The following is an 11244-nucleotide window of genomic DNA, read 5'->3' as shown; positions in this document are numbered from 1 at the left end:
TCTTTCCCTCATTAGTGTGATTTCCTCTAATGATCTTCATTAGATGGAGGACATACAGATGTCCAGCACGGCCCCTTATCTGCTTCTCTTTCTCATAGGTGGACACATGAACACAGTGCATGGCGTGCTGACCAACTAGGTTCAGTTTTTGATATTGATTCAGCTCCTTCAACACATGTCGAGCCAAATGTTTCTCGTCTCCTCTCCACTGCCGCTGGACTTCACCGACACCCGGTGAGAGGCTCAAACTCGTTTTCTGATTTGTATTGATTTCTCTGATCATTTTGGAGGCTGTCCACACAAACACAGAGAGACATGGAGACACACGCACACAAGCACTGGGGGATGGATGAGTTTCTTCCACCTCAGGAGGCCCGGGCCCAGAGGTCCTGAACAGAGACAGCTCTCTGAAGCTGATGGAGGGAGAGAGAGCAGGAGACGGTGGAGGCTGCAGAAGGAGCTGGTTCAGACAGGGAGAGGAAAGACAGGGTTGAAAGATGAGGAGAGAGATGACGACTGCGAGTACAAAAAGGAGAAACCTGCAACAGATGAAGGGAGAGGAGAGATGAGGAGGGGGCTGAGCCCATGGCTTTGCACACGGCTCTGTAATGCACATGACCTTTTAACAGCCGCTCTCCCAGTCGCTCCCTGCTCCGCCTTCATGCACCACGCTGTCATAGGTTTCATTTTTCAGGCTAAACCATGTGTTTTTCCTCTGCCCGTCCTCCCCATCTCCATCTGCCTGGCACACAGGGCTGTCCCCTACTAGTCAAGCCGTTAGTCAAGAGACCTGTCAGTCGACTGAGACGCTTCTAGTCGAGCCTTTGTTTTTATTTTATTATCTTGTCAGTGTGCATTACAATAGAGGCAGCCCCACCAGGTAGTTTGTCGTCTTTTTCTCCTCATTTAGATGTGCTGAGCAGTAATTTGCTCAAGGATGTACATTAAGGTCAGACCTATTTAGCAAATCATATAACGAGGAGAAAAGGGCAACAAAACCCACTAGGATGAGCCACATAAAGGTGAGGTTTGTACTTTATTAGAAGTGTTTTCAAACATCGTGGTCTACTTTTACAAAAGACTGTCTCGATGGTTTTGCAAAGTCTAATGTTATGTGAGCCTGCTTTGTTTACCCATCACTGTCAAAGTGAAACACACAGCTGTTTACTGCCACATGCATCCATCTGAACGGGACTAGGAAGCTGACAAACTGTGCAGGGAAAACATTTCAGCGAGGAATTATAAATAAGAGGAATCGTTCGCAGTGCAACGTGTGCTGTGGTTAACTGACGGGAGAAGCTTAAACTTGTTGGTAAACTTGGTTAAAACCATGTCTCAGAAGGAAAAACTACCTATAAGAGCATTGTTTCAATAGAAATACAAGTGTGCTGCCTGTCTCATTATTCTGACAAATCCATACGGCATCAGAGGGACAGCTCTGGTCGGCTGTTTTGGGGACAAGGTCAGAGAGGCCAGATTGAGATGGTTTGGACATGTGCAGAGGAGGGATAGTGGTTATATTGGTAGAAGGATGTTGGAGATGGAGCTGCCAGGCAAGAGGTCAAGAGGAAGGTCAAAGAGGAGATATATGGATGTGCTAAAAGAGGAAATGAAGTTAAATGGGGTAAGAGTAGAGGATGCAAAGGATAGAGTTAGGTGGAAATAGATGATTCGCTGTGGCGACCCCTAACAGGAACAGCCAAAAGAAGAAGAAAATAAATAAGCTATGAGTTTTATTCAGTAAACCTGAAAGAAACATTAGCTGTTGTTTATTGTTTATTGTACACTAATTATTCACTCACCTAAATTGCCAAACAGTTAATTTGCATCCTCAGCAAACATCCTTCCAGCAGGTCTAATTATTCAGGGTTCCTAGGTAGTTCTAGTCCATAGTCCAAATAAGGAGAGTAGCAAGTATCTGATACAGTGTTAATTTCTAAACAAGCTACACAGCAGACATAAAGAGGAGGCTTCACTGATATGACATGATTTCTGGTGTTTTTCTGAGGTGACAAGCTTTCATTGTGTGCTCAGATATTGTATGTAAGAGCTAAAGTTTTTAATTGGTGTACAGTTCATATGTAATTTTATTATATTTAGCCCTCAAATCTCTAAAAAAAAAAAAAAATCTCATGATCTTTATGTCACAGTAAAGTTTAACAAGCTGACATCCTAAAAAGTAAGAGAGTGAATAACATCAGCTCTTACAGGTGGCCACCACTGCCTGGCCCACAAGAGACAGATATTGAGAAACCCATACAGTGCACCACAGTCACGTAACACATCTCAGGGAACCTGAGGAGGTCAGAGGACAAAAAATATAGACTTTTCTGAGTGAATCACATCAAATGTGCCCTTGCTACTGCTATGGAAATCCAAGGAGCATTTTGTAATCAAGGCCAGAAATGCAAAGAAGAAGAAAGAGATAGTTAGAAAGCAGATGCCCTGAAGACAGCTGAGTGCAAGAGCTAATAATCAGTTTGTATGTCGGTGATTACAGGCTAATCATGGCCTGAATGCAGGCACCAACACCCTGAATACATTTACAGATGTCGTGCCTCCACTTGTGCGTCATGCAATCTGCAACCAGAGGAGAATGAAATCAATGTCTATTATCTATTAAGAAGCTTCAGGGGTTCTGAGGCTGATAATATTTACAGTATGCGATTAAAGCTCCCAATTTGCATCCAAATATGCACACAGCAAAGCAAATGTAAACACAAGAATGAAAAATACAAAGAAGACAAGGATTTTTTTTCTCACATTACCCAACATACAGTATGACAACTATATTTAAACTTAGAACCATTTCATTCACATTAATGATGAGCGGAAGTATGATTAATCCACAGAGCCATTTTTAAATGTGCCACCAGCTGGAGGAACAGTAAAGACAAGGTTCAGGCATGGGCCTAATTTCAGATACCTACTCTACTTTTAAAAACCTGTCACGTGAACATTCAGTGTCCACATTATATAGCTAAATAAACCTGCTGCTAAACATCAGGCTGTATGTAAATATTGGCCTTAATGTGTCAGCATTCTAATAACTATGTCATTTGTCTCTTATTTTAATGTAATCTAATAAATGCCAACATTCGTACATAGAGTAAACATTTACAAATGGTAAGATGTGGTCTTAATTCCCAAATGATTTTAGAGGGCAGGAGAAGCAGCAGCTACACGACTGCATGATGATACAGTCAAAGATACCAGTTCTGTCCCAGTGCATACGCTATCCATGTGAAAAAGATAATGGCATCATAGATTCTGGATCAGGATAATATTCAAATTCATTTCATTTAAATCTTATATTGTTTCATTGCTTGTTTAAATGGAAGCTTCTCAAATGTGAAGTTTTGATTATCAGATAAAACAAGGATTTTGAAGATGTTGTTTAAAAGGGAATTCAGCTAAAATGTTGTGGAATCAAATGTCAGTTTGGTTCTCTGTAGCTGAATGACATAATTGTAGATAATGGAGTGTGAAATGTATGTGGTGAACTAACATTGCCCCAGAATCGAATGAAAATGTATTGTCTATGTTCAGTGTGAACTACACAATCACAGACACAGATCACAGACACAACAAAAGTGTGCATTAAGCTATGATGACTGACGTTATGCAGGTCTGACATGTCCACCCATTCATTATCTATACTGCTTATTCTAACGAGGGTCGTGGGGGGGCTGGAGCCAATCCCAGCTGACATTGGGTGAGAGGCAGGGTCCACCCTGGACACATCACCAGTCTATCACAGGGCTGATGCTTGGAGACCACCACACACACACACACACACACACACACACTTCTAGGGGCAATTTAGAGCAAACTCCACACAGAACAGCAGTGGGTCAGCCGGGGCTCAAACCCGTGACCTTCTGGCTGAGGCAGCCCAGCCATACTAACCACCTTTAATTCACTGCTTGAGTGAGGGTGCAGAAAGGACTATAATAATTCTTGACTCAGTTTAGCACCATTAATAGCATTTATTATAAGTTTCATACATACTGGCCCTGCATAAAGTTATAATCACACTAGATTCTTATGTTCCCCACCTTGTCCTGAATATGAAACCAGGTTAGGATTCAGGAACAGTAATGTATGTCTCTACCAGAAGTTGAATAAAGTTTAAATTATCTATGAAAAGATCATCCCCTCACAAGTGCAAGTGGATGTCTGACCACAAGCACCAGAAAGATCCCATGACTAAGAATTTGATTTCAACCATATTAATTATTGCTTTGCCTAAAAAGCCAGTGTGTGTTAAGCAGGCACAGTGCAGTAAGCAGAAATCTCCCATGTTCTTTAGCACAGAATCATGCATCTCTCTTTCATTAGGCACATGCAGCACGCTGGAGGATGACAAATTGAGCCGAACTAATTACAATTTAAACGAAACCATAATTGGACATTTTGCGCTTGTCACACAATGAAAGACAGATGGGTTTATAATTACATTACAAGTCTGACATCATGGCAGCGAGTTACGGCGTGCACCTCCCCGTGCCCTTCATGGAGTGCTAAGAAGAAGTGGCCCACGTTCAAAAACAATTTACTGCTGATTTCCATAATCAGTCAGCGCTGACTCCAGGATACTCTATCAACCAAATTAGGATAAATCACCACACCTATCAACATCATGATAGTCTGTTTTCAGGCCAATGTTTCAAAGTGGGAGAAAATGTGAAAATGTAAGGGCTGAATTTCAAAATGTTAAAGGGGAATTATGCTAGTTTTTTATGGAATTAAACGTCAGTTTGGTATTCTCATAAACTCATAAATCTCACAATGCAAAGTGACCATGAAATTGTGGTTCAGTGTCACAATATTTTAAGGTGTTCGTATCCAGGGATGCAAATTATGGGAGGAGAGAATGGAAATTCCCAAATTCCCTCAGCACCTGATTTAACACTGCTGCAGCAGAGGAAACCGAGGCTGATCTGTGATGTGAAGAAAAAGAAAACAGGTTTAAAATTTGCACCTCTGGTGTGAGCGTGGGAGCTGTTATTCATTTGAGAGTTTGTTGGCATAAGAACATATTTGAGGAAGGAGAGGATTTTTATAAATCACATCTCTCTTTTTGGCATGCCAGAGGAGAATGTGAGGTATGTGTAAAGGCTTTCAGGTCATACCATTCTCCACTTACTGAATGAAACAAAAAACAATTTTTCTGGCAGAAGACTATGTGAAATGTTTGATGGTTTCTTCAATCAATATTACAGTTCAGTTGTAGTGTACTTACACTTTTTCCTATGCTCTATCTTGGTCCACAAGTTGTCAATGCAGGATTCAGGTCCTCACAAGTTGAAGTGCATTCATATTAACACATCTGAGGCTGTGCTCATTTTTATCATTAATCTTAGTAAATCCACCACAAAATTGAAAAACTGTGATGACATAATTTATTGCATACCCGACTGAGGGGTTTTGCGCACCCACAAAAGTGGCTACATGGTACAAAAGCAGAACTAGATGATGTTCTTGTTTTTCCAATAGACTTGATTTCTTTCTTTGTGTGTAGGTTCTCATAAGTTAAAAGAGGCATGGACAGTAGCTTTAAAGAAAAAAGACTGAGCCAAGTGGCCACTCAGTTGTCTGCAGCTGACAGTAGTCTGTCACAGGACTGGACAGCTATCATGTTTAAAGGAGGAAGTCATCCTGTTACTTTGGGAATGGGAGGCAGAGCCTTTAGCTAACAAGCTCCTCTCCTATGGAACCAACTCCCAGTCTCAGTTCGGGAGGCAGACACCCTCTCTACCTTTAAAATTAGACTTAAGACTTTCTTTTTTGATAAAGCTTATAGTTAGGGCTGGATCAGGTGACCCTGAATTATGGTGCTATAGGCCTAGGCTGCTGGGGGGCCTCATGATGCTCTGAGTTTCTCTCCTCCATCCATCTATATGCCACCATTACACATCACTAACTTTGTCTCCCCTCTCTTCCGTAGTGTGTCCTCTCTCTCTCCCTATACCTTTCTGCAGATTGTCCTGGCTCTGGAGCTTTATGATTTTGATTAGCAGTCACCAGCCACATCAACCTGATCAGTGTTTGATTGTTGTGTCTTGTTGCTTTTCTTTTGTCTCTCCTCTATCCACTCACCCCAACCGGTCGAGGCAGAAGGCCGCGGTCTGTCGGTGGTTTCTTGCGTTAAAGGGAGTTTTTCCTCCCCACTGTCGCCAAGTGCTTGCGCAAGGGGGATTTGTTGGGTTTTTCCTCTGTAATAATAGTGATAACAGTAAGGTCTAGATCTTACTTTGTAAAGTGTCCAGAGATGATTTTTGTTGTGATTTGGCGCTATACAAATAAAATGTGATTGATTGAATGACTTTTTATATTTCCAGACCATGTTTGCAAGTTTAATGCCACTGACAAATTATATATACATTACATACATACATAAATGCTCTAAGTCATTTTATTTGTCCTTTACAGTAGAGAGGTAGAGTGAATAGAAAAAAGACCTTTTAGACCCAAGAGGCCAAATTCTGTAGCCCAGCAAGAGAGTGTGACAAAGAACGAGGCAAAACCATGGTTAACACGTTTGGCATGTCGGAGATGAAGATCATTAAAAGTATCTAAAAGACTAAAATTTGATACAGATGTGGTCTTCTTCCTCTTAGATGTGTAAGTACTGTAGCTTGCTAATGTGTATATGTTGGCATTGTTAGCAAGCTTTTCAGCTTTGTACCTTTTATTATTCTGGTTATAATTTGGCATCGTTCCAACAGTTTTGTTGTTCAATAAGCAGAAACAAGCACATTTTCCTGGTTTAGCAAATGAAGTAATTTTGCTCAGTTTTCAAATTTTTCCTCAGTTTTGGTCCAGGCCACATGGTTCGTTTATGTCAGACATACCACAACAGTTCATGTACCAGTTTCGTAAGAAGCTGGTAAAATTTAGGCTATCAACACAACTAGAAAAGTGCAGAGTCTGTTCAACTATCAAAGCATTAACATGAAATTTCTTCTCATATAAAACTCATGGTTATGTGTGTCAAGTATGTAATATGGCAAACAATGACATAGTACATTAGTACTGTACCAATATTACTGGGTAGAAAGTCTGTATAATTTGTTTGTGTTAGAGCAGATACATCCACTCCCAACAACGATAGACATACATATGCATATCACTAAAATGTAAAACTGACTGTGTTGCTGCAATGCCTCCGAAAACCACGGGCTCTAGGTTCTGGAGCCAATTATTACTGCTGCACCACCTGACTGCCACAACTGTTTCTGGCTGTCATGACCACATACTGTATGATGCAGTTTCAAAGACGGGGCAGGAGGAGCATTAGGAGGCATGACACTGCCTTCCTAACACTGACACACTGCCATAGTGAAGACCAGTGGCTCATGCGAAATCTACTGTTAATATCACATATTAATAAAATTTATTTTGCCATCTGAGTTTATTGAGGCAGAGCTTCAAATGAGATCCCACAGTTCAGTCTAACAGACATGCCACTTGTCAGACCAGTCTAGATGTTGATTTTTTTGTGAAAGAGATTTTTGAATACAAAATAAAATTAAAAAATAATATGGAGTTCCTCTTGAAGCTCCACCATGGCCAGTTCATGGTGTGGGTGTGTGTGTGTGTGTGTGTGTTGTCCTGGTGATTGTACCAGCAATAATCTCTGCTTGTTGCTATATATACCTTCTGTCAGGAAATGATTGACTCTTCCAATCCCTATGAAATAAAATATTCATATTAATTTAGCTTTGTAGCAGGTGGAGGTGGTTTTATTTGAAGGAGCAGAAAATCCCATTGAGATCAAAATGAAACTCCTAAAGCCCAAACTCCAATTGAAGTTTGATATCATCCTCTGGCAAACATGAGTGGATTTGGTTTTAATAGCTGCCTTTAATCCCTGTGATGTGATTTAACTCAAAAATGTGCAGGTCAATGATGACAAACTTGGAAAATATGATTATGTTATCCAGAAATATTTGAACCCTGGAGAATTACCTGTCACAAGCTGTGAAGAGGGGATGAATAGACCAAATTCTCAAATGGAATTACATTCTGTTCCTTTGTATACAAATCGGCTTACTCATTGTTTTGACAGATTGCACAACAGTGCTGTTAAAATTCTGCTCAGGCTGCTGTCATTGCACTGAGGAGTTTATTGGCAGTGGAACTGAGTTTGGAAAATTGTACTTCAACAACTGTGCACACCATGTCGTGGAGGCTAGCGCGCGCGCGCGCGCGCGCACACACACACACACACACACACTGTCTATAAGCCTAGGGAGTAATTACATGCATGCTTTAGCCGATGCCACGTCTTAATAGTTTTGGTGGAAAAGTTAAAAAGCTACCATCTGAGGTTATAAAACAATAGTATTTTTAGAACTCAGATGATTATTTGACCCATTTACAGCACTAATTATATCCCACTGCTCTTATGGAATTGTAGGCACCCAGTATGGAGGTCCTCTGTCAGGAATTGGCGCGTGATGCTGGAGAAAAGGTTTTGGTGAACTCTATTAAATGGCCAGACGAGACAGATGAACAAAAACTGGGCCCATTCCTGGCTTGCTCTTCTGTAGTTCGCAAGCAGGGCTGTGGGATGACTAACACCCAAGTGTACGAAGGCCATGATTGGCTGGTACTGTCTGTTATGATGGGCGTGTACGCAGGACTAGAGAGCGGCTGGCTCCGACTTCCTCGCTGGCTGAGTTCGTTTTGGCCAGATTGTACTGTCTGGAATCGGCGCGTGATGCTGCTGAAAAGGTTTTGGTGAACTCTATTAAATGGCCAGACGAGGAAGTGATGAAACCATACAAGACAAGGTGAAAACACACAACTCATATGTCGGTATAAACAGTCCGAGGTCAGAGCCAGCAAACACGCACAGCAAAGGTAATCCAAAACGCGTAGTCCGAAGGGAAGTCCGATAATCAAACACAGTGGCAGTCCGTAACAAGAGGGCAAGGCAGAACAGAATAGTCAAGAGTATACGATCCAGTTCAGAAACACAAAATACCAAAAACCGAAGAAAATGCTGGAAAGTCAGAGCTGGGGTTTAGAACAATCTGGATGAAGGCTGCTTATATTGCGGTGCAAACTATCGGGAGCAGGTGAATCTAATGTGAGTGATTAGTGAAAGTAAAAAGACCGAAACAGAGGCGAAACAAAAACAGGAAGTAGCATCAAAATAAAAGGCTGACAGGAAGCAACACAGAACCGAATCATGACATCCTCATCTTAAAAAAAACCTTAAAACTTTGTCTAAATAAAGTTTGAAAGAGTACTCTAGCATTTATTATTGCACATCCATGGTTTCCTTAGTTTACTCATTATAGACAGTATTGCTAAGCCCGTAAAACACTTGCTTAATGTATTCTCCCTTGTCAAACATGTTCTTAACTCCAAAGAGATCTCAGATTAACAGCTGCCACGCTGGCAGCAGTGGTAAAAATTTTACACCTGTTTCTCCTGATGTTAAATTTCAGCCACAGTTCCCTCTGTAGCGGTGGTAAATCAGGTGCTTAGAGCATTTGTATAAATTTCCATTCTGTCCTCCCTGATTTGTTGCGTCCTTGAACATGAATGTCTTAAAATACTTATTGCATGAGATCAAACACGCAAATTCCTCCTTTCTTCTTTTTCTCCGCCAAAAAACCCCAATGTAACTCCTTAGTAAATATGAACACACAATTTCATTGTTTAGCACCAGAAAATGAGCTACAAAACCATAATAAATATCCCTCTTAGTATCCTCATCAAGTCAAACACAACTTCTGCTACCTGACTTCTTGTTCTCCCCAGGCAGCAACGCAAATGACATCTTCTAAAATGATCATACAGTTGAATCAACACCTCTCTAAAACAGTCTAAACATTATCAGCCTCATGAAGGAGGATTTACTGCAGGACTGTTGTATTGCACTGCATTAGATTTACCTAGGTGTACCTAATAAACTGACACCAGTCTGCTCACCAACATGCTGCATCACTGACTGTCAGACTTGGAACATATTAGCCATGATGGGATAAAATATCACTCTGTGCTAAATTGTATTGATTTTATAGGGTTACTGTAACTTATTAACCACATGTTCCTTGAGTGTAATGTATTTTAACCTTGAGGGTTTTTTTGTCTAGGTCATAGTAGCTGTACCTATCTACAGTTCAAATCAAAATGCATTTCAAAAGTAGTGATATTTTAAGACTGGACAACTAGAAGATCTGAATAGACAAGAAAAAGGAGAAGAGCGTAGACAGAATAGGCTGAAGGACAAAACCAACCTGTTTTTTCAACCCATGGAATTTCTAATGGCATGCTTCTGGCACCAACTCATGAGCTCTGAGCACAGCAACTTTTACTTTATCAAAATCCAAACAGTATTCTGCTGACAAAGATGAATACATCTCCAGAGCTTTACCAGCCAGAGAGGACTACAACAACAAAACCCACACATGTTTAGGCCACTGCAGCATAGTAGCCGCACGCTCAAACAGAATTAAATATTTGTCAACATCTTTTTCATTAAAAGGAAGAACCAAACAGATATTTCTCCTCATGTCAAAGTCTGCGGAATAAAGTTCCAGTTCACGCAGACAGATCTATTTGTTGTTCAAGCCTCTTAATTGCAAGATAATTCAAATACTTCAACTCTTTCTCTTGCAAAACCAAACAAACAATGCGGCTCTACCTCAAGCTCCTTAAGTGTCACAGCCTCACCGGCCCTGTGGCTTAATTGCTCAGGTGTCTTTAACATCTGGAGGCAAAACACCTTCATCAAGCAGCACATAATACCGATTTTATCACCCGTTTCAAAGTAGCTATCTCATAATGCTTGGCAATCAACAACAAATTCACTTGTGCATTGATGCAACCTATCCAAAGCAGGTGCACCAAAAAACTCTAACAAATTCCACCCGAAGGACAAAACACCCAGACATAAACAGAGTGATGTGGTGTATGCAATTAAGTGTAGTCAGGAGTGTAACGACTTGTACATTGGTGAAACTAAGCAGCCGCTTCACAAACGCATGGCCCACCACAGGAGGGCCAACTCCAGTGGACCAGAGTGTTAGGTATTTTTAGTCAGATAGACATTGGTTAGACACTTCATGTATTAGAAATGTTTAGTGTAGACAGGATGTCTAGTTCAGGCTGTTAAATGCTTAGTCATTCCCATAGGGTACTCCAGGTTGTTCATGTTCAAGGATAACTAGATAGAAAGTTGATTACTGTTAGGAGACAGAATGTTTAGTATTATTATTATGA

The sequence above is a fragment of the Monopterus albus genome, unplaced genomic scaffold (assembly GCF_001952655.1).
Source record: "Monopterus albus unplaced genomic scaffold, M_albus_1.0 scaffold259.1, whole genome shotgun sequence".
Classification (NCBI taxonomy): domain Eukaryota; kingdom Metazoa; phylum Chordata; class Actinopteri; order Synbranchiformes; family Synbranchidae; genus Monopterus; species Monopterus albus.
Note: the sequence above shows the minus strand (reverse complement) of the source record.